Genomic DNA, 18901 nt, shown 5'->3' on the forward strand with positions numbered 1-18901 from the left:
GCCCCCTTGGCTCCGCCCCTCCGCGTGGCAAGCACCGCCTCCAGAGTACCTTCGATGCAAGCTCCTCCTCCTCCTGCACGAGGTCCATGCACCCTCACCGAGTTGGGAAATGTGCACTCGACCTTTGCAAACGCGACACACGTTCGTCCATCGACACTCGCGCCCACACCGAATGAATTCCAGAGCAAAACGAATCATGGCGGAACACGAGGGGCGTCTCTTTGAGAACAGATAGCCCATTGTGTTTATTGTACATGAACTGAAACATCCAAAGTATGTCGATGGTGAATCCACAAAAAGACCTTGAAACACACGCTGAACGATTTGAATGTAACCAGTGAAACAGAGACAAACAGAAGGTGTTTGTGATTGTTTCTTTTTGAAACATCGACAAGTTCCGGTCCTCGTGTCCCTTTACAGCTCGTAAACTACACTGAATGACATTCCTTCAATGGCAATTACTTCCCATGAACTAGAAGTATTCAGAGAATACTTACCCCGCGCAGTCTTCAGATGGACTTGGTGCGAATATATATATATATATATATATAAGTTCAAAACACACCTGGTCACACGTGTGCCGCACTGACGGGGTCCTCAGCATCATCCCGTTTCGGCCCTTCAACCTCGATACCGTCAGCAAAGGTGGGCCAGCAGCACCCCCAGCCAGTGCTAACGCAAACGACAACAACACCTGTTGTATATATATCTCTGGGCGTTAGGCTTTGTTTAATTCAACAGGTAAGTTCTGAGGGGACGGGCGTCACCCGAGTAATATGCGCTGTATCAAATGGTCATGTAACATGTGGTAAAGTTTAAATTTCCTCCGTTGAATGGTTTTTCATGTGCACGCAATATGCGAGATATCAAATGGTCATAATAATAACAATAATAAATCTTTATTTTCCAATATTCAGGGAAATTATTCTTTGGTGACACCGTAAGTTGACCATCATTAACACGTAAAACACAAAGGGAATAAGAAAACAATATAAGATATAAAATATAAAATAAATATAAAATATAAAAATATGCAAGATGGACTAAACAGCTAAATGTCTATGAATTTGAATTTAGCATTTGAATTCCACATGGTACAAATTACCGTTTGAAAATGTTCTTCTTCAACCTCCTTACACGAAAACGTCTCCCTGATGGCAGTTTTTCAAAAAGTCCGTTCAAGAAATGACTTTCATCAGTACACACCTGCACCGCCCTCCTTTTCAGTGCTCGCAAGTATAGAGACTCCAGACTGGTTGAGGCCCATCGACAGCTTTAAATACCAGTGTAATGACCTTTCTCAATCGTGAATTATTCCGCACATTAAGATAACTGTACCAGGAAATCAAATTAAATGACAAACACTGATCAGTAAGGAATTTGTCAACATCCGCATCACACGAGAGAGAACACCAAATGAATTCAACTTCCTGAGAAGATGCAATCTTTGGCCTTTGGCTTTGGCCTGTTTGAGCAGGCCGTCACGTCATGTAACATGTGGTAAAGTTTAAATTTCCTCCGTTGAATGATTTTTCATGTACACTCAATATGCGCTATATCAAATGGGCATGTAACATGTGGTAAAGTTTAAATTTCCTCCGTTGAATGATTTTTCATGTACACTCAATATGCGCTATATCAAATGGTCATGTAACATGTGGTAAAGTTTAAATTTCCTCCGTTGAATGATTTTTCATGTACACTCAATATGCGCTATATCAAATGGTCATGTAACAAGGGGTAAAGTTTAAATTTCCTCCGTTGAATGATTTTTCATGTACACTCAATATGCGCGATATCAAATGGTCATGTAACATATGGTAAAGTTTAAATTTCCTCCGTTGAATGGTTTTTCATGTACACTCAATATGCGCTATATCAAATGGTCATGTGACATGTGGTAAAGTTTAACTTTCCTCCGTTGAATGGTTTTTCATGTACACTCAATATGCGCGATATCAAATGGTCATGTGACATGTGGTAAAGTTTAAATTTCCTCCGTTGAATGGTTTTTCATGTACACTCAATATGCGCGATATCAAATGGTCATGTAACATGTGGTAAAGTTTAAATTTCCTCCGTTGAATGGTTTTTCATGTGCACTCAATATGCGCTATATCAAATGGTCATGTGACATGTGGTAAAGTTTAAATTTCCTCCGTTGAATGGTTTTTCATGTACACTCAATATGCGCTATATCAAATGGTCATGTAACATGTGGTAAAGTTTAAATTTCCTCCGTTGAATGGTTTTTATGTACACTCAATATGCGCTATATCAAATGGTCATGTAACATGTGGTAAATTTTAAATTTCCTCCGTTGAATTGTTTTTTATGTGCACTCAATATGCGCTATATCAAATGGTCATGTGACATGTGGTAAAGTTTAAATTTCCTCCGTTGAATGGTTTTTCATGTACACTCAATATGCGCTATATCAAATGGTCATGTAACATGTGGTAAAGTTTAAATTTCCTCCGTTGAATGGTTTTTCATGTACACTCAATATGCGCTATATCAAATGGTCATGTGACATGTGGTAAAGTTTAAATTTCCTCCGTTGAATGGTTTTTCATGTACACTCAATATGCGCTATATCAAATGGTCATGTAACATGTGGTAAAGTTTAAATTTCCTCCGTTGAATTGTTTTTTTATGTGCACTCAATATGCACTATATCAAATGGTCATGTAACATGTGGTAAAGTTTAAATTTCCTCCGTTGAATGGTTTTTCATGTACACTCAATATGCGCTATATCAAATGGTCATGTAACATGTGGTAAAGTTTAAATTTCCTCCGTTGAATGGTTTTTCATGTACACTCAATATGCGCTATATCAAATGGTCATGTGACATGTGGTAAAGTTTAAATTTCCTCCGTTGAATGGTTTTTCATGTACACTCAATATGCGCTATATCAAATGGTCATGTAACATGTGGTAAAGTTTAAATTTCCTCCGTTGAATTGTTTTTTTATGTGCACTCAATATGCGCTATATCAAATGGTCATGTAACATGTGGTAAAGTTTAAATTTCCTCCGTTGAATGGTTTTTCATGTACACTCAATATGCGCGATATCAAATGGTCATGTAACATGTGGTAAAGTTTAAATATCCTCCGTTGAATGATTTTTCATGTGCACTCAATATGCGCGATATCAAATGGTCATGTAACATGTGGTAAAGTTTAAATTTCCTCCGTTGAATGATTTTTCATGTGCACTCAATATGCGCTATATCAAATGGTCATGTAACATGTGGTAAAGTTTAAATTTCCTCCGTTGAATGGTTTTTCATTTACACTCAATATGCGCGATATCAAATGGTCATGAGACATGTGGTGAAGTTTAAATTTCCTCCGTTGAATGATTTTTCATGTGCACTCAATATGCGCTATATCAAATGGTCATGTAACATGTGGTAAAGTTTAAATATCCTCCGTTGAATGATTTTTCATGTGCACTCAATATGCGCGATATCAAATGGTCATGTAACATGTGGTAAAGTTTAAATTTCCTTCGTTGAATGATTTTTCATGTACACTCAATATGCGCGATATCAAATGGTCATGAGACATGTGGTGAAGTTTAAATTTCCTCCGTTGAATGGTTTTTCATGTACACATGTATGGGAATATAAAAACAGCAAAAATTCAGTCAAACCATGAAATGCTGCAATGTCGGGTCACAAAACTGAAAAGCAGAACAGTATTTGTACACGTGCCTGAAGGCAGTAGACCGATGATGTCAGGTTAAGAGGAAAAGCGTTTACCGCATCACTTTACCATTGCAACCGCATCACTGGATAGGCTGTCCTCAGATGCCTCGGGATTCTCCTGCCCCATTGACACATATGCAACCAGTCATCCATCAAGAACGTCGTCATCCAAGTGTTTGGGGGCGTGAACGAAGACGTCCTGACCTGATAGGAGGTGATGCGGTTGCCGTGCTGTCAGTAACATGGCGTTGGACCTGGGAATCACAGGGATGGGCAAGCATAGAGGGACAGAGGGTAGAACCACAGGAGGAGGACTTGGGCGCAGAAGACGTTCAGCTGGAGTTGAGAGAATGGGAGGTATGTGGGGTGGATCGGGGGGGGGGGGGGAGCAATAGGTGGCCCATCCAAGTCGTCTTCATCACCGAGAGAATCATCACAGGAACCTCTGTGCGGGTGTGGGATGGTATGTGTAGTCCATGTAGGTACCATGTAACATTCCGATTGTAGTACATGATACGACGAGCGTCGTCGTTGAGAGACAGCGAACTTGCGGATGTCGCACCAGTTCACGTCCACAGACACAACCAGGTAACGATCCCGTGCTCGAGACTTGGATCCATGTGAGTGCAAGTACACCAGGTCTCCAACATGAGCTGTCGGAGTAGCAGAGCGTTTTGTTGATGGGGACTTGGACTTCTCACTATAAGTTTGGTTCCTGGAGCGTTGGGCATGCTGCTCTCGGCCAAGGTTCTGATTCAAGATTGGAATCTGGTGGTTAGTGAACTGGTCACGTTGTATCCACATCTCCCGTGCAGACATACCGCGAGATCTGATACGTGAGTTTAATCGGGCAGTAGCCGTGGAAAGCTGACGAGGCGACACTGGACCTGCTAACGGGTCTTTGTGTAATAATTCAGCTTTTAATTCCTGAATGGCTTTCTCGGCGACAGGGTTTTTGACGCGACGAAGCTCGAGGGAGACGCGGTGATCTTGCAGGAGCTTGTCATTAGTGGGAGACTTGAATGCAGAGGCTTGATCAGTCCGGATGACAGCAGGGAGCTCCTCCATCGGATGAAGTTCACTGATGAGTTTGAGCAGGCCGTCACGTAGGGTGTCATGGCGTTCGTCATAAATGAGAGGGGAACGGGTGCAGGAAGTGATGCACTCGCGCAAGATCAAGATCAGTTGACGCCCACGCTTTAGGACATCTGCTGCAAAAGTCACACCAACTGTATCGGGAGGATCATAGGACGATTGAGGAATGGCACGCGGAGTGATTTTTCGAAGGGAAGCACAGTGGTGGCAAGATGTTTGTGAAACACCAGGATGGGAGTTTACAGCTGAGTCGGCATTCGTACGCAGGCTAGACAGTGCAGCTTAAAGGTCAGGTGTGCACCTCGAGACCATCCTGCCACGCACCCACACCTGGGCTGGAAATGAACGTTCGGGTTCATCGCGATGCACCAAACGTTCCCGAACCAGAACCATCAAGTTCAGTGAGGTCGAGAAAACTGAGCCTCTTCTGTGGTCCGAAGAAAAGTGTTTTTTTTTTGTTTTTTTTTCAAATCGATATTTTAAAAACCAAAAGGTGTGGATGTGTCACCAGTTTTAAGTTTATTCCATAAGTCATTGTTAATGAGGGCAACGATGGAGATGAAGCCCCGCCCACATCCATTGTGACACGGTGCTTTGTTGTTGCGTTTCGGAACGTTGGTGTTTGAGTGGATGGAGATGAAGCCCCGCCCCCTATCATTGTGACGCACGGAGCTTTGTTGCGTTTCGGAATTTTCGTGTTCGAGTTCGCGTGTGAGTCTTTTGCGCTCCCTTTATCCACCTTCTGCATTCAAAGCAAGATGTGGTCTTGGTTTACAAGGATGAAGAAAAAGTGGAAGAGAAACGATCGTCAGGTAATAATTGTTTTACGTTCGACATCGCGGTTGTGAACACGATTCACGATCACGATCATCACGATCATCGTGCATCGATCACGATTTGAAACACGATGGAATAATATTTACCGATATGAACAGTGATGTGGCTTTTATTGAAATTCTTAAGATGCTGTTTAGATTTTGATGATTTGCGTGTGATATGATTCATCGGATGTTTATATGAATCGTTTAAAATAAAAAAACCTTCAATTTCTGATATTTTACCTTTTCATTTGGGCTTCCCAATTGGAGCCCCGCCCATAGGGCAGGTGCCGTTGCGAGTTGATTTAAATTTGGTGAAGATCCGAAAAACGGATACCAGGATTTAAACATTTTAAAGCGATTCTTCACTGTTGAGTGATCGGGACAAAAACGATATGCAGCATGAAATTTGAAAAAAGTTGTGGACGAGTTATGACAAAACTTTGTGGATGAGTTGGGTTTGTGACGAGAACAAGCTGATTCGATTTTGCTTGATGTCGGATCCAGAACGAACGGTTCAGTTGACACAAAACGTAAACTGTTCAACCTGGCGGAGGTGTGCTTTCCACTGAGTACCGTTGTCGTTGAGAATGAGACTTCAGTTACTGCTCTGTGACGAGATTCTTTCGTCGCTGGTCTAACTAGTTAACGTAAGAACACGATTGGTTTTTCTTATCTTATGCTATCAATAAAACACCCTTCATAAGTCATTCATGATTCATTCACTCTATATAATTAATGCGAACACTTTTCACTCTTCATGTGACTCATACACTTCATGTGACTCTTCATGTGACCCAAAACACCACGAAGAACCAAAAAACCCCGAAGACCCCATGAAGACCCCAAATATCCAAAAAGACGAAAGGCCGAAAAAAACACCACGAAGACCCAAAATACCCTGAGAACCAAAATGCCACAAAGACCCAAAAGACTCTGAAGATCCAAAAGATCCCAAAGACCCTTAACGACTCCATAGACCCAAGCAATATCCAAAACATCAAAAAGACCCCAAAACACCAAAAAGATCCCGAGGTCCCAGTGGACCCCAAATACCCAAATCACCCCGATGACCCAAAATACCCCAAAAACCCTAAAATACCCCAACGACCCAGAGGACCGAAAATACCCATGGACCCCAAAGATCCAGAGGACCCAAAAGACTCAAATGACCCAAAAGATGCCATGAAACCAGAAGACCCAAAAGACCCCGAGGACCCAATTAACCCAAAAGACCTTGAGGACTCCAAAGACATAAAAGAAGAGTAATTATGTCTCTTACATTGGAATTGTAGATGGTGGCTTGCAAACTGAACCTCAAGGATGTTGTACAGAAGCGGGAGTTTTTTTTCATCACAATAAATACAAGGCACGTGGAGGTGAAATTCACTGCATGTAATGTTCAACATGCGCAGAGTAAACCGAGTGTTCATTTACGTCTGCAGGATGTCTAATAAATAAAGAAGATATAAGCACACCTGACACGAGGCCCAGGCTTCAGACTTTGGCACGATCACGAGGCTGCCCCGGCAAATAAACTGTTCCAACCTGTCATTTTTGACGGGTTTTCTACTCGTTTTAAATAATTAATTTACTGATCACATGGTTTGTGTCTTCCTCACCAATGTTTCATTTACTCATCACGTGGTTTGTATCTTCCTCACCTACCCGTAGACCGAAGCGGTTGTACTTCTGCAATTCCGCAAAGTTGCAGTGGATGCCTCTCCGCACGAAACGACCCAGTCTCGACACCACCCACAGCATAAAGCACAGGAGGTACATAGTGAGAGAAAATAATAAATTATGTAATATTATACAGTACAGGGATGGTGTTGGGGGTTGGGGGTTTTTTTTTTTGTTTGTTTTTTTGTATACAAGATCGAGGCTCGTGAAAGAGCGAACATGAATCACACAGAAAGACAAACAGACACATAAAACAAATAACATCGGGAGCGGTAGACAAGATGGGGAGAGAGGGGGAAGGACACAAACACAACATTTGAGAGCAGGGACCGAGAGACATGGAGACATCGAGAGATCTGTGGGAGGGAGAGGGCTTTGGGGGGGAGGCATGTGAAGGGGGGGGGGGGGGTGGGAGAGGTATAAACATATGGACACTGCCAGGATTTCCAGGAAGGAAGTTGGAATTTCAAACAAGGTGAATCTGGGGTGAATTAGTGGGGGTAGAAAAGATCAAGGTTTTGGATGGGGGAAGATAAGAGATGGTGGTGAACAGCTGTTTTAAAGACCTGGAGGGAGGAGAGGGATTGAAGGGAGTGAGGGAGTTTGTTCCAGAGGCGGGAGAAAAGAGGAATGAAAGAGTGAAGGTGAGCAGAGAGCCGAGATTTCGGCAGTTTAACCATCAGAGGGTTGCTGGCAGATCCTGTGCGACCTGTAGGAATATTTGGGGGACAGAGCACAGAGAGAGCTGGGGGAGCAAGGCCGGAGAGGAGTCGGTAGAAGACAGAAAGACCCCCGACCTGCCTGCGGTGAGTGAGTGAAAGGCCCTCAGAGATAGCTTCATCGCGGGAGATTCCAATGATTTTGAAAGCTTTGGATTCAACAGCGTGAAGCCGAGCCAGGTGTGAGGCAGGAGCACCAGCCCAGAGGGGAGAACAGTATTCCATTGAGCTGCGGATGAAAGCCTTGTATGTGGTGAGGAGCTCAGGTGTGCCGAGGAAGGACTTCGCACGACGGAGGCTGCCCAGTCGGCGACTGGCTTTGGAGGCCAGCTTGGAAATGTGGTTTTCCCAAGAAAGATCATGGCAGATAGTGAGACCCAAAAGCTTGAGCGACAGAACTTCTTGGAGAGGATTGTTGAGAAAGTAGATGGGAGGGTTGTCCAGTCGATCTTTTCGGAGAGACATAGTAAGAGAGTGAGATTTGTCAGGATTGAAAGACATGTTCCACTTGTTTGACCAGTCTGTGATTTTGTCCAGGTCTTCAGAGAGTGAGGAGGCTGCAGACTGCCGATCTGAGGGAAGAGGAATGGAGCGGCAGAGAGTGGAGTCATCAGCAAAGAGATAGAGAGGATTTTCCAGAGAGTCGGAGAGATCATTGATAAAGACCAGAAAAAGGACAGGGCCCAGCACACTTCCTTGGGGAACTCCAGCCTGAACAGGAAGGGGGAGATAAGAGAAATCCATTCAGGGCCACACGTTGACTACGACCAGAGTGGAAGTCCGCAAGCCATGCATGGAGATTTCCATGGATACCATAGGAGGAGAGTTTGGTGAGCAGAGCTGGGTGCCAGACCGTATCAAAGGCCCGTGATATGTCAAGGGAGACAGCTCTGATTTCCTGTTTGGCATTGAGGACCTCCATCCATTGTTGAGACAGCAGAAGCAGCATGTCCAGAGTAGAGTGACCTGGTCTGAAACCAAATTGATGGTCAGAGATCAAGCCATTGGAGAAGAGGAAAGATTTCATATCCGAAGCAATGATGGATTCCATGACTTTGCTGATAATTGGGAGCAGGCTGATTGGTCTGTAGTTGCAAGGATCTGTTTTTGCACCTTTTTTGTGTAAGGCGGTAATGTTTGCTGATTTCCAGGATGCTGGCAGATGACCTTGAGCAAAAGATAGGGTGAAAAGAACAGAGAGAGGGTGAGATAGAGCGGCAGAGCAGGATTTTAGGACCCGTGGGCTGATGCCATCTGGTCCAGTTGCAGAATCAGAGTCTAGGTTTGACAAAAACTCCTCCACCTTGTCAGGAGAGAAGGTCACAGAGTCCAGGAGCAGTTTGGTTCGACTGGGAAAGGTGGGAACAGAGAGAGATGGGTTTGGGACGAAGGATTTTGAGGCAAACACAGAGTTGAGGCATTCGGCTTTGTCTTGTGCGATGTCAACTGTGTGGCCATTTGAGGTAAGGGAGGGGATGGAGGGGGAACAAACACCAGAAACGGATTTGACCAGATGCCACCAGGATTTGGAGGAAGGAGACAGGTTTGAGAGTTCATTCTTGAGTGAGGAGAGATAGTGCTTCCTGGCACTCCTGAGGGTAGACACACACTTGTTCCGAGCTTGGTGGAAGGAACTGAGATTTCCTTCAGTTGGATTAGCCTTCCAAGAGGCAAAGGCAAGTTGTTTCAGGGCAACTGCCTCACCACAAGATTCAGTGTACCATGGACGGGAGGAAGGGTAAGACAACTGAAGGCGAGATGGGATAAATCTGTGCATGAGAGAGATCAGTTTGCTTTGGAAGAATTCCCAGGAAGAATTGATGTCAGAGGCAGTGGAGATGGGAGACCAATCCAAACGATTGATGGCTGCTTGAAGACCGTCCCAGTCGGCCTGAGTGAAATGCCAGACTCGTCGACGCTGAGGAGGCTCTCTGAGAATGGCCAGAGAGATGTCCACTTTGACAAGCACATGATCAGAAGAACCGATTGGAGCAGAAGAAGAGCAGCAGACATTAGCAGGGAAGTTAGTCATAACCAAGTCTGGAAGTGAAGATACTCCATTGGCTGAGATCCGGGTCGGGAAATTGACAGATTGTGTCAATCCCAGTGAGTCACAGAAGTCCTTTGCTGAGGTGCCATGACTGGTGAGAGAGGAACCCACACCCAACCAGGTGGCATGATGACAATTGAAGTCACCACATATGAGGAAGAGAGAGTTGGGATGAGTGGATAGAAGTTGGTCCATGTTGTCAGACAGTGAAATGTAGATGGAGTCATCACTGTTTGGGGGACGGTACAGAACACATATGAACAAAAGGTGGGAGCGGAGAGGAAGCAGTAGCCAGAGGTACTCCTGGGTGAGGTGGGGGTGAGGAGGAGAGAGGGCAGTGCAAGGAGAGTGCGGAAGAGAGTTTTTGATAAAGATAGCCACCCCACCACCAGGCCGAGGCTCACGTCTATCATACCGGAGGAGGGAGTAACCAGGAAGAGATATTAAGGAATCAGAGACATCTTGAAGGAGGAAAGTCTCTGTTAAGCAGATCAAGTCTGGATTGTCAGAAGCAACCTGTATGGAGAGATCAGTCAGGTTTGAGCGATGGCCCCGGATGTTTGAGGTCCATACCGTTAATGAAGAGAGAGGGGGAGCATCGGGTACAGGACAGGGGAGGGGAGGAGTAGGGTAAGATGAAGGATGAGAGGGGGAGGTAGGGAGAGCAGTTGTTAGTGTGTCAGCGATTGCAGAAGAGTTCCAAGAAAGGGAAGGATGAGGAGGATGAAAGGTTTGAAGGTGAAGGGATGAGGCACAGTGAGGGGTTGTTTGAGGGGGGGCAGAGGAAAGAAGAAGGTTGGGGGGGGGTGGAGGTATGAGATAGAAGGGAGACGAAGTGGGGAGGAGGCAGCTTTGAGGAGGAGGGGGGAGGAGGGAGAATTGGAGAGGAATGGTATGGGGGGAGATTTGAATGGGAGGGGTTGGGGGGGAGTTTTGAAGGGGAGGAGTGAGGGGGGAGTTTAGGAGGGGAAGGGCAAGGGGGGAGTTCAGGAGTGGAAGGGCAAGGGGGGAGTTCTGGAGTGGAGGGGCAGGGGGGGAGTTCTGGAGTGGCGGGGCAAGGGGGGAGTTTAGGAGTGTAGGTGCAAGGGGAGGGATTTGGATGGGAGGGGCAAGAGGGGAGTTTAGAAAGTGGATGATTAATGAAAGACGAACATTGAAAACAAATTGGGTTTGTTGTGATTTTCAAGTTAGCAATCCGGTTCAGAATGATGGAGGAGGGATGGAATGAATGTGAATTTAGACCATGTAGTGAGGGAGACGTATAAGTTTTTTGTTTGTTTGGTTTTTGGGGGTGGGGGGGGGGGGAGGTGGGGATTTAGAACGTTAGACAGAGTATTATGTTCGGGGTAGAAGGGAAAAAACTAAGAGCCAAGCAAAACACGATTAAGATAACAAACACCGACGGGGGTAGAACTACAAGGCCGCACACGAGGAGCAGAACACGATTAAATAATTACAAGTTACAGGAAATTCAAACCAAAAGTAACTATAATCAAAACAATAATGCATGGACGATAAAATAACGAGTTGAAATTTGACAATCTATCTGGGGAAATGGGGGAGAAACACGTGGTCGAAGAACGAACGAACGAACGAATAAGAATGAATAAACGAATGAGAACAGAGAAGGAAATATTTTTTTTTTGGATTTTTTTGAGTTGTGATTTACACAAGGAAGAGGGCTATGGGGTGAAAAGATTGGGAAAACAGAGAACGAAAGTTATTGGATCACAAAAACACGGACCGCTGAGAGAAAAACAAAGCCTCAAGGTTGTACAGTGTTCACTGTACAACTACAAGGCCTCAAAACACGACCCGAATTAACACGATTTTCAATACAGGTATGAAAGATTTGCACCGAAAATCTTCGTCGGGAGACAATATATACACCATAAAATAAATAGTTATAACGAAAATACAAATGGGAACAATTACTTAACTTCGATTTCGATGGATAGCATGGAGAGCTGAGAATAAACGAACCCTCGCCAGCAAGACCAAATTGTGTTGTGGACAATGTGGACATGACATGTTGTGGACATGTTGTGGACAATGTGGACAATGTGGAATGTGGGGTTGTGGTGAATGTGGACATGACACAGGCTTGATGGGCCAAATGACGTCCTCCTGTTTCAAGGTTTCTGTGTATTTCTAATTTCGTACCAGTAGAGGTTTTTGGTGTGTGTGTGTGTGTGTGTGTGTGTGTGTGTGTGTGTGTGTGTGTGTGTGTGTGTGTGTGTGTGTGTGTGTGTGTGTGTGTGTGGCCGGATATATGTAAGGACAACTGGGCACGTGCCTGGGGCCTCCACCACCGAAGGGCTCAACCAGGATTATTTTCAGGATACATACAGGGCCTGTAGAAAGTCTACACCCCCTTTTCAAAATGTTCACCTTTTGTTGCGTTATAGCCTGTAAATAAGTTGCATTAAACCAGACTTTATCCACCTTTATTTACACATCGTAACCCACAACTTCCAAGTGAAAAACAAATTCTACAAATTTCAGAAAGTTGCTTTAAAAAACAAAACTAGAATATCTTGGGTGGATAAGTGTCCATCCCCCCGAGTTAATACTTGGTGGAAACACCTTTGACAGCAATTACAGGTGTGAGTCTGTTTGGGTAGGTCTCTACCAACTTTGCACACCTTGATTGAGCAATATTTGCCCATTATATCTGTAAAAAAAAAACTGTCAAGTTTTAAAAGCTCAGTCAAGTTGTGTGGGGAGCGTTGATGAACAGCAATCTTCAAGTCATGCCACAGATTTTCAATTTTATTTAGATCAGGGCTCTTTCTGGGCAACTCAAGGACATTTATCTTTTTGTTCCTGAACCCCTCCAGTGTAGCTTTGGCTGTGTGCTTCGGGTCGTTGTCATGCTGAAAGGTGAACTTCCATTCCAATTTCAGCTTTCTTGCAGAGGGCAGCAGGTTTTCCTCTCGTATTTTTCTGTATTTTCCTCCATCCATTTTCCCTTCTATCCTGACATGTGCTCCAGTCCCTGCTGATGAGAAACATCCCCATAACATGATGCTGCCACCACAATGCTTCACAGTAGGGATGGTGTTCTTTTGGTGATGTGTTGTGTTTGCACAAACATAACATTTTGCATTTAGGCCAAAAAGTTCCATTTTGGTTTCGTCTGACCACAGAACGTTAATTTTTTTTCCTATATATTTTTTGGATACAGATTCGAGGTTCGTGAAAGAGCTAACGCATTGACCATGAAAACATGCACAGACACATAAAACATACAATGAAGGGAGCGGGAGACAGGAGGGGGAGAGAAAGATGGAAGCACAACAACAGTGGAGAACTGGGACGTTGGTAGATCTGTGGAAGGGAGAGGGCTGGGGAGGAGGGAGGCGTCCACAGTATAAAGCAAATGAGCACTACTAGGAATTTCAGGAAAAAAGTTGGGGATTGAAAGAGGTGGATTTGGGGTGTTTTAAGGGGAGTAGAAAAGATCAAGGTTTTGGATGGGGGAAGATAAGAGATTGTGGTGAACAGCTGTTTTAAAGACCTGGAGGAAGAAAGTGTGGGAGTTTGTTCCAGAGGTGGGAGAAAAGAGGAATGAAGGAGTGAAGGTGAATAGAGAGTCTTGATTTTGGCAGTTTAACCATGAGAAGGTTTTTTGAAGATCTTGTGGGTCCTGCAGGAATATTTGGGGGACAGAGCACAGACAGAGCAGAGGGAACAAGGCTGGAGAGGAGTCGGTAGAAGACAGAAAGACCACCAACCTACCTGCGGTGAGAGAGAGAAAGGCCCTCAGTTTTGCCTCAACACCGGTTTTGCTACATCGCTTCAGGATCTCCGGAATGTTTTTTTGCATGTCTCAAACATGGCTCAAGGTGGACTTTTTTGAGTAATGGCTTCCTTCTTGCCACCCTAATGTACAGGCCAGAGTTGTGGAGTGCTTGGGATATTGTTGTCACATGCACACAGTGACCAATCTTTGCCATAAATGCCTGTAAATCTTTCAATGTTACCATTGGCCTCTTGGTGGCCTATCTGATCAGTCTCCTCCTTGCTTGGTCATCCAGTTTGGTGGGACGGCCTGATCTTGGCAGGGTATCGGTGGTACCATACGCCTTCCACTTCTTAATGATCGTCTAGACTGTGCTGCAAGGGATATTCAAGGCCTTTGAAATCTTTTTATACCTATCCCCTGATCTGTGTCTTTCCACAACTTTATCCCGGAGCTCTTTTGAAAGCGCCTTGGTGCTCATGGTTGAGTCTTTTCTGTGAAATGCACTACCCAGCCGTTGTTGTTGTTGTTGACGACTTCTTGTTGTTGTTGTGAAGGCAATGTTGAGGTAATTTTTTCAGAGCACTCCTATTATTGGAGGTGTAGTTGTTGTTGTGAAGGCCACCACCACCCATGTGTGCACTGGGGCCAACACCACCATAAATCTGGTGCTATGTGTGTGTTATGTTGTTATGTTATGGGGGATTGGAGAAACAGCGGCTCTTTGCATGATCGTCCATCTTGGTTTTTAGGCCAATGTGCCTTTGTCCGGCTTTTCATGGGTTTGGAAAAACCCGACATTTTGTGGTTCGGATTCAAGATCAAGTGTTGATTTTTTTTAACCCTTTGTTAATTAAAAGAGGTGTTTTTAAATCACATGCCATTCATCATATATCATCAATTCTGGGTATCGATGCTCCCAATATAAATATTGTTAGTTTCAAGATAAAAATAGTATATTTCCACAACATTGTTCAACGACCGTGAGTGATTCATTTATCTTGTGAGTGCAGGTGGAACCAAACACGACCCAGAAGGAGACCGAACACCTGCAGGATCTCACCTGTCCCATTTGCCTTGACATAGCAGTTGGGCCGCACAAGTACCTTCCCTGTCACCATGTTTTTTGTGTCTCGTGCCTGCAGGAAGTGCGTCGTCACAGCACCGAACAGGTGCACTGTGCGCTTTGTCGGAGCCCCGTGACACATGAGAAATTCTGCCGAGGTAACCATCAGGAATGGAAGATTACCAATTGCTGCTTTCATAGTTACCTTGTTTTTATTACAACTAGGTGTGCATGCCACCCGGTCGTTTCGATGACGATTCTTAATCAAATGACGGCAAGTTGTACTTCATAAACATATTGCACGTGTATCTGTGAATGTCATTGAGGATGTAAAATGAAGTGAAACGTGAAAAAAGGATGTTTTGTAATACATTGTAGCTGTTGTTGTTGTTGTTTGTGTGCTTCTTCTGTGTTAGTCACGCTTTATTCCATAAAAAAGCCCGGAAGTCTAACAGCGGTGTAACCGGACTTGTAAAATATTATGAACCACAAACACGTATGATTAGCTTTTTAAACAGTCGCTGATGCTGTTTATAACATTAAACAAAGAAATTTGGAGGAATCCCGACATCCGTGAGGTAAGTTTTACTTACAGAACTGAGCGAAGATCTACTGTAATCTATATACCCCACAAGCGTTGGTGGTGTGCTCCTTTGCCAAGCAGCTAGCTAGCGCTTACCAAGCCAGCCGTTCCTTACCGGTTTTGAATGGAGTGCTTGCTCGAATGTTTAAACCACTTGGCGATCTCTCCACAAGAAACTTGGGAAATGAACACACCCCCAATGTTCTTGAGACCCGACCATACATCGTCTGTAACCTATCTCTACTCCAAAGATGAATGACCTTTCCTGCCGCTCTCGAAGTGAGCAGGTGTTCACACCGTAATGACATCATACGTGTGACCTTCATTGCCACCTGTTTCCCACTTCAGACCTCGACATCGAAGCTCGGAGAGCTTTCCCAAATCAGTACTTCCCTCAGTATCTTCAGGTGAAAGAAGCAACACCTCACCTTGGAGGAGGCTTCATGCATGACCTGAAGACTCGTCGTGCATATCGACAATGGAATGCTGCCAAGGTAAGGTACCATGAGGAAGTAAAATGTTTTGGATTACTTTGCACAAGATATTTGATAAAGGAAGAGGTTATATTATTTATTTGTTCAGGCAAGTGCAAAATCGGACTGTGAGGTGTACACATTAATGGGGAGACGAATAAGCATACAGGTGACAGACAATGTTCATTATACAGATTAAATAAATCATTCCAGTTGCCCCCGAGGTTCACCATTCGGTGATGATGGGTAACCAGTTGTCGTAAACTGGAGGGCCTCATTCACACCCTGAAGGCCTGAACGGTCCAGATGCGGGAACCCCTTAAACCACCTTCTCAGTCTAATTCTTACCTTCCACAAGGAAACCATCCTCCATCCAATCCCCTCAAGCATTCTTGTGAGACACTTTTCTTTCTCATTCCAGCAGGTGGAATAATTTGTTGGCCTGGTAACGTCATCAAATTCCCAGTCTTTAATCCAAGGCCTACATAACGTCCTATACGAAGGCTTCTAGCCTGTGGTAAGGCCTATGACACCAAGGAAGAGACCAGGAGTGGATGCAGAGAGGACCGGTCTTGGTACCCTTTCAGGACCAGTCTTGGTACCCTTTCAAGGCCGTAGTTTTTTTTGTATGCAGAGTGAAGACTCGTGGAAGCGATATAACAAATAATGTATCCGGACACAACTGAACAAAAGGAACAGTAGAGAGGGGAAGGCACCAACCGCAGGATAGAAGGACAAAATAGAGGATGGGGAGACTTCGACAAACAATGGGTGTTGGCGAAGGGATGAGATGTCGGGTACACATTGTGTGGACAAGATGGATACATAAGCAAACTCTCAGGAAGGATAAAAACTAGATTTGGAAGGAGGGGGTTTAGGGTGGGGGTAACGAGATGAGATGTCATGGTTTTGGATGGCGATAATCTGAGAACATGGTGAACAACTGTCGTGAAAACTTGAAGGGATTCATGGACGTGACTGGAATTCAACTGGAAAGACATGAAGATCAGTTACATGAAGGACCTGAAGGCAAGGATGGACAGATACATCAATAGGAGAATAAAATATTATAAGTATGGCCGATGACCTGATAGTGTGCCACAGCTACGTTAAAGAAGTCTAAGGAAAGCAACCACTACATAGACGTAGGGGGAGCATTGCAGGGAAAGGATGACCACAATACTTGTTTATGCATAATGTTGATCAGACAATCACAAACAAAACACCAAAAATAAACCAGAGTGACAGAGCAAAGTTACTTTGTCAGATTTGCCCAAACAGCTATGGCAGCTGCGGCGGCTTTCAGTTCGTCCGAATGCAGCCCAGTGTCGCAGACAATCTCACTATAATTCACCAAATGTCCGTCCGTCTGTTCGAATGAACCGCAAAAACGGCTCAACCGATCGCAACGATATTTTGGGTGGGTATTCCTGGGACCGCTGGGAGTACAATAGGCCAGATAATCATCCACCATCCTGCTTGTGGTGACAGGAAGAAAAGCAGGGGTTCTAACGCTGGTGCTTGTCTTTGTGTACATCATGATTTTCAAGTACTTGTAGGGCTGCTGCATTCGGAGATGGGGTGGTAACTCCTCCAACCACGGGTTTTCGTCTGTAGGCCAGATATTTTCCTTCATCTGTGATGGTGTCATTACCGGTCTATGGGCATTTCCTCCCACAGCCACACCACCAGCGATTTCGGGGCCCTATCTCACTGGGCATTTCCTCCCACAGCCACACCACCAGGGGTTTAGGGGCCCTATCTCACTGGGCATTTCCTCCCACAGCCACACCACCAGGGGTTTAGGGGCCCCATCTCGCCATCGTCGATGCCCTCAATCCTCGTCGATGCATTATCTACAAGATTCCATCTCACGTATCCACTATCGTTTGTCTTTTGACCCACAGCAGACTATTAGAAGACGCGAAGACAGAGACCGCAATGCCGGTGAATGGGGTCAAAAGGCGAGATCACTTTATCTTGCATGAGGTAAGTTTTTCCAATTTTTTGATTATTTTAAATCATTTATTTTTCATCCAGATTTGGCACAAAGGGAATGAGTGTGAGGATTTCTTGTTCGAGTATCTATGTAATGTAAATACCAAGTATGAGCAAAGGAAGGTATTTGTGAATTATTATTGCCCTCACCACAATGAGAATGTGACAATGTCTACAAAGTATGTACAATTAGAATGTGACTAAGTCTATAAATTATGTACAATTAGAATGTGAGCAATTCTATAAATTATGTACAATTAGAATGTGAGTAAGTCTACAAAGTATGTACAATTAGAATGCGAGTAAGTCTACAAAGTCTGTACAATTAGAATGTGAGTAATTCTATAAATTATGTACAATTAGAATGTGAGTAAGTCTATAAATTATGTACAAGTAGAATGTAAGTAAGTCTACAAATTATGTACAATTAGAATGCAAGTACATCTATAAAGTCTGTACAATTAGAATGTGAGTAAGTCTATAAAGTATGTACAATTAGAAGGTAAGTCTATAAAGTCTGTACAATTAGAATGTAAGTAAGTCTACAGTCAGTCCAATTAGAATGTGAGTAAGTCTATAAAGTATGTACAATTAGTATGTGAGTTAGTCTATAAATTATGTACAATTAGAATGTGAGCTAGTCTATAAAGTCTGCACAATTAGAATGTGAGCTAGTCTATAAAGTATGTACAATTAGTATGTGAGTTAGTCTATAAAGTATGTACAATTAGAATGTGAGGAAGTCGATAAAGTCTGCACAATTAGAATGTGAGCTAGTCTATAAAGTATGTACAATTAGTATGTGAGTTAGTCTATAAATTATGTACAATTAGAATGTGAGCTAGGCTATAAAGTCTGCACAATTAGAATGTGACTATGTGCACAAAGTCTGTACAGTTAGAATGCGAGTAAGTCGACAAAGTATGTACAATTAGAATGCGAGTACATCTATA

The sequence above is a fragment of the Myxine glutinosa genome, chromosome 9, assembly GCF_964187855.1.
Source record: "Myxine glutinosa chromosome 9, kmMyxGlut1.1, whole genome shotgun sequence".
NCBI lineage: Eukaryota > Metazoa > Chordata > Myxini > Myxiniformes > Myxinidae > Myxine > Myxine glutinosa.